Below are 6,514 nucleotides of genomic sequence, written 5' to 3' on the forward strand. Positions count from 1 at the left end.
TGAGAGTGTAAAAGTTTGAAACGCAAGCCTCAAGGTATTTATAAGAACCGAGAGGCTACTTTTGATCTAACGGTTCGGCGCGATCCCCCCTATCGGATGATCCTAGATCATGCAGGGACATTAATTGGCCTACTTGAGTACTGGATCACGGTTACCCAAAGGTGCGATCCGCACCGCCCCGATCCAATGACCCAGAAGAAAATTACCTCAAAGGTCATCCCATCCAATAGTCCTCTTTGTCACAAAGACAATAATGGGGACATTCGTGCGGATGGGACGCTTCGGAAATCGAGCTGGCATTTAACTACTAGCACAGTAACCAATAGAATGTTTGCTGACCCTTCAAATTCGAGTGCCATCAATGCGCCAGTCACAAGGGGACACGTACACCTTCACAATGAAGCAGAGCGAACGGGAGGTCTCCAGACGGCCCTGAAGTAAATGAACCGGGGCTCTGGTAAACGAACCCGGATCCTGGTAAACGGATCGGGCTCTTTGGATTCGGTCCAGGACATATAGGCTTTCACTCCATAATCGTTCAGCAAGCAATGCCCCCCATCCGTGGACCCGTCGCCTTGGAAATGAACCGGGAAGTGTTGAGATGGTCCGAGAGGGAGACAAGCCTCCACCACGCAAGCCTAGATGAAGGCTTGGGGGGTAATTGTTATCCCCGTTTCTTCCAAAATGTATGGATCTGCACTCTAAGTTCATGGGCCACCTTCCAGGGAGTTAAAGCCCAGATCGGGCCTAGTAGACAAAGAGAAAACGAAAATTTACAGCCCAAGTCTTGGCAAGGCCCAAAGGGCATTCGGGAGTATGAGTCGGGACCATCGCTGGGACAAGTTGTATAAACGCAGGACCACGTACCGGGATGTCTCCTGGGATGCAGTAAAAGAGGTCGCGGCTCCCAAATCTGAGATTAGGCCAGGATCGCTGGGGATAAACCCGGGACCTGGTAAATAGACCGGGACCCTGGGAAACGGAGAGGGACATTGCTAAACATACCTAGATCGGTTGGCCGAGTTTGGCATGATAAAGTACCCCCGATACTGACATCGTCCCAAGAGGCGTGGAACGTTGTCCCCACAAGTAACCTGCAGAGGAGGCTACCTCAGGATTGTACGCCGTTGGTTCAGAACTGCGCCGCCACTACACTGACCGATCTTGTCCCCAAATCTTCCCCGTAGCCCATAACAACCAGACTGAAACACCATTTTGTTGCGTGTCTTATAGTAAGATCTTGTTTGGGCTGGCCTAATGGGCCTTGGTTAATGTATGTTTTATATTTCAATCCTTTGTATTAGGCTCCCATCAGAGAAGCAAATTGTATTTACACCCTTATTGGGATCGGACTAGCCCGGCCCAAGCCCAGGGCACTCGCTTGCCTATAAATATGAATAGTGGTGCATTGATGAGGGGAGCCTGGATTTTCTTGTAAGCAATTACTCTGCTCAAACTTGCAAAAAACTCCATTGTCAAAAGCTCTCTAAGCTCTAATACAATTGACTCGTGGACTAAGGCTCATTAACGCCCCAACCACGTAAAAACCTTTTTTACATTTCTTAAATCCTTTCTTTTAAGCTCTCTAATCTTTTATAATTCCAGTTTCCGAAAAACTCGGTAAATAGTTAGATATATGGATTTTTCCAAATAAAATATTCATAAAATGATAGGTTTTATTTGGGCCCATTAAAAAATGTAAATTTTAAATTCCTCTCTTGTGGGTGATTCCACTTGTGAAGGCCCATTTTCTTTGCATGACTATAGTGGGCCTAAGCAATTAATAACAATTAATAAAACGAAGGTTTAAATTCCTGTCTTTTGGACCTTGTATGGAAGTATAGGGGCCTTTGTAGTGGGAACGACATACCAGACCCAGCCCTCCTCCATACAAACCTAATTGTTAAGGCCCATTTACCTGAGTTGGACTTAATTGTATAGGTTTATTATATTAGTTAAACTTAAATATTGATTAGCAACAAATTAATTCTAAATTAATTGAATTTGTTTCAATGTGACACTTTAGAATTAATAGGAAATTATAGGGCTTTGGTTTTAAAAATTCTAAGTTTTTCAATTTTTTTTGGTAAACCATAGTTATTAATTTTCTAAAAATAAATAATAAAAATACTATTTTTAATTTTATAATGAGCTTATTTAATAATTATATTCGATCTCCACCATTGGTTTAACAAAGTCAATAGCTTAATGGGGCCTCGAGACGCTTTGATTCATCACCCTACGGAAGGTATTCAGTAGTTATTTTGACAAGGATAGATTTCAAAAGATTGATAATTATAGGTCAAATTCTACTAGACTCACCCCTACGATGACTATTAGGACTAAATCTGTGATTATCGAAACTGTGGGTCTAGCTCATAAAATAAGAGATTTTGTTTTCTTATTTTGATCGAATAGTATGTTGTTAATAATGGTGTCCATTATTAAATAATTTTACAACTTTATTTAACTAGTGGTATTTTTTACTCTCGCCAACCGGGACAAGGATATCATAGATTAGTTAAAAACCTAAAGAAATAGAGGTATGATTATTTTGGTATTTTTTCTCATATCTTACATATTTTTGGTATATGTTGTGCTATTTCTTGGAATTTTGTGTGAACATGAGTTTTATTGAGCAAAAGTGATTGATTTCTATTTAATTGATAATCTGTAGTTTGAAGTATGGATGTGTCTACTCCCATCCTTTCTTAACTTTCGATGGAGAAACTCACTAGAGAAAACCTCCTTAATGGAAGCAGAACATCAACACAGTGTTGATTGGTGACAACTCTGAATTCGTCATGACTAAGGAATCCCCAGAACCAGCACCGTCTCCGCACGTTCTTGATGGCATTGTAAATGCTTGGATAACACTGTCTCCACACGTTCGTGATGGCACCGTAAATGCTCGGATGGCACCGTGTCCGGACGTTCGTGAACAACTCAACTATGGTCTGACGCAGCTCATGAACGAGCTTCATATTGTTGAACCTATAATGGGTGGACCTAGTAAAGGAGGAGAAAATAATACTACTGTTGTTGCTGCTAATCCACCTAAGGCTAAAGCTAACCAAGCTTCGTCTTCGAAAGCTGGAACAAGAGGAAAGATGGACAAAACAACAACCCCAAGCCTGCAAAGGCTGCAAAGACGAGTGCACAACCAAATGCATAGATGCCTAAAGAGAATAGACAAGAAAAACAATAAAGGTAAAGATAAGTGCTTTCACTACAAAGAGAAGGGGCATTGGAAACAGGATTGCCCTAAGTGTTTAGCAGCCAAAAACAAAGGTAACGGTTATAGTTCATTTATCTTAAAAACTTGTGTTTTAGAGAATGATAAATCCATTTCGATTATTGATTCTGGATCTACCAGCCATGTTTGCACAACTCTTTACACCTTCTTGAATCGTGGGAGGAAGTGGACGAAGGCGGCTTAAAGTTTAGAGTTGGGAATGGAGTGTTCGTTGCGGTCCAAGATAGAGGAAGAGCTCGTTTGAAGTTCAGAAATAAATGCTTAATTTTAAATGATGTATTTTTTATTTCGGATTTTAGTAGAAATTTAATTTCAGTTTCCATGTGGCAATTAGAATGATTTATTATGACTTCACAAGTTCTAATATATATATATATATATTTCTTTCAATGGATCACAATTGTGTATTGCATGTTTGGAGAACAGGATTTATATTCTGCGACCTAACGAACCCCTCGCTCTTAACAATGATTTATTCAAAGTAGCTAAACCTAGGACCAATAAATGTCAAAAGACCGATAACGACAACATGACGTATTTATGGCATTTGAGACTAGGTCACATTGGCTATGATAGAATTCAAAGACTTACAAAGGACAGGCCTTTGAGGGAACTCACCTTAGGTGAATTACCTGTCTGTGAATCTTTTCTAAAAGGAAAACTAACCAAGCGTCCATTCTCTGCAAAGGGTGATAGGGCCAAAGAACCACTTGGACTTGTGCATTCAGATGTTTGTGGACTTTTGAATGTACAAGCCAGGGGTGGTTTTGATTATTTCTTCACTTTCATTGTTGATTACTCTAGATACTCATATATTTACCTAATGCGTAGGAAATCAGAAATATTTTCAAAGTTTCAGGAATTCCTAGCGATGGCTCAGAACTAATTAGGTAAAACGTTAAAGATCTTGTGATCTGATAGGGGTGGAGAATATTTGGATATGTAGTTCCAAGATCATTTAACTGAACATGGGATTTTATCACAACTTACTACTCCGGGTACTCCAGAACAAAATGGTGTAGCGGAACGCCAGAACATAAATTTATTAGAAATGGTTAGATGCATGCTTAGTTACTCAACTCTACCAACTTTTTTCTGGGGACATGCAATTGAAACTGAGAACGACATTCTCAATCTCGTGCCGTCTAAATCAATCCCCAAAACACCTTTAGAACGCTGGAATGGTCGTGAACATATTTTACGCCATTATAGAATCTTGGGGTGTCCCGCCTAAGTCCCGAGGAAAAAGGAAGGAAAGTTAGAACCGTGAACTGAATTTTCCATGTTTGTTGGCTATCCTAAAGGTACTCTGGGTGGACTTTTCTATATTCATTCAGAAAAGAAAGTGTTTACTTCTACGAATGCTACTTTTATGGAAAATGACTATGTCCAAAACTTCAAACCTTGCAGCAAATTAGTTTTAGAGGAGATGGTTAAAGAATTGACTCCAACCAATGTTCCATCTTCATCAACGTGAGTTGATGATGAAATTCCCACTCTTCATGTCCAACTGAGGCAAGTCGATTTAAATAAAGAACGTACCATTGTTCTTGAGAAAACAGTCACGGAGCCTCGTCGTAGCGGGAGGGTTTCTAGGAACCCAGTTCACTATGGTTTGGATGGTGAAACCAATATGGTTGTTGGTGACACTAGTGATGATGATCCATTGTCTTTTAAATAGTCAATGGATAGCCCTAAAAAGGAACAATGGTTCGAAGCCATGAAACATGAAATGGAGTCCATGTACTCAAATTCCGTCTGGGATCTTGTGGAAGCACCTAATGACTTTAGGGCCATTGGTTGCAAGTGGATCTACAAGAACAAACGAGGTGTTGATGGAAATATCGAGACTTATAAAGCTCGATTAGTGGCAAAGGGTTATACCCAAAGAGAAGGCATGGACTATGAGGAAACTTTTAGTTGTAGCCATGCTTAAGTCCATACGCATCCTCCTATCCATAGCAGCTGCTCTCGACTATGAGATCTAGAAAATGGACGTCAAGACAGCTTTTCTTAATGGGAAGCTTGACAAAGTAATTTATATGGATCAGCCAGAAGGATTTAAAGTAGCTGGACAAGAAAGAAAAGTTTGCAAGTTAAATAGGTCTATTTATGGACTTAAGCAAGCTTCTCGTTCCTGGAACCTTAGGTTTGATGAAATAATCAAAACTTATGGCTTTGAAAAAAATATTGATGAGCCTTGTGCTTACCATCTGAAGGCAAATCAAATAGTGTTATTCCTGGTTCTTTATGTAAATGATATCTTACTCATTGGAAAAAATGTTAAGAAATTGTCAGATGTGAAGAATTGGCTGAGCACTCAATTCTAGATGAAGGATTTGGGTGAAGCAAGTTATGTTCTAGGTATCCGGATAATTAGAGACAGAATGAACAGACTCTTAGCTCTATCTCAAGCAGCTTACATAGATATAGTTCTTGAATGATTCTCAATGAAAAATTCCAAGAAAGGATGTTTACCGTCCCGCCATGGAATTCATCTTTCAAAGAAGTAGTCTCCCCAAACTCCTGAAGAGGAAGATGCAATGAGAAAAGTTCCTTACGCATCTACAGTTGGAAGTTTGATGTAAGCTATGTTGTGTACTAGACCAGATATCTGCTATGCAGTGGGAGTAGTGAGCAGGTATCAGTCAAACCCAGGACCGGAACACTTGATAGTTGTTAAGCATATGTTAGTCTACAAGGGTGGTGTTCTGAACCCTGTAGGCTACACCGATTCAGATTTTAAAAGTGATGTCGATGATAGGAATTCTACTTCTGGAATGGTGTTTACTCTTGGGGTGGAGCTATGATATGGAGAAGCGTAAAGTAGTCTGCAATCTCAAAGTCCACCATGGAGGATGAGTACATAGCCGCGTAAGAAGCAGCTAAGGAAATAGTCTGGCTAAAGAAGTGTTATTCGGATCTTGGTGTTATTCTAGAAATGGATAAATCGCTTGTGTTGTTTTGTGACAATACATGAGCGATAGCCAACTCGAAAGACCCTCGTAGTCATAAGAGGAGTAAGCATATAGAAAGGAAGTATCACATAATTCGAGAATATTATGGCCAGGGGAGATGTGAAGGTTATGAAGATTGCATCTGAGGATAATCTTGCATATTTGTTTACAAAGACACTACTAGAAGCTACATTTGATAAGCATATCAAAGAAATGAGATTAGTATAATTAAGGTATTAGTTTCAATTAGTGCAAGTGGGAGTTTGTTGGGGTTTTACGCCCTAATTAAAACTCAATTTCT

Source organism: Humulus lupulus, chromosome 4, assembly GCF_963169125.1.
Source record: "Humulus lupulus chromosome 4, drHumLupu1.1, whole genome shotgun sequence".
Classification (NCBI taxonomy): domain Eukaryota; kingdom Viridiplantae; phylum Streptophyta; class Magnoliopsida; order Rosales; family Cannabaceae; genus Humulus; species Humulus lupulus.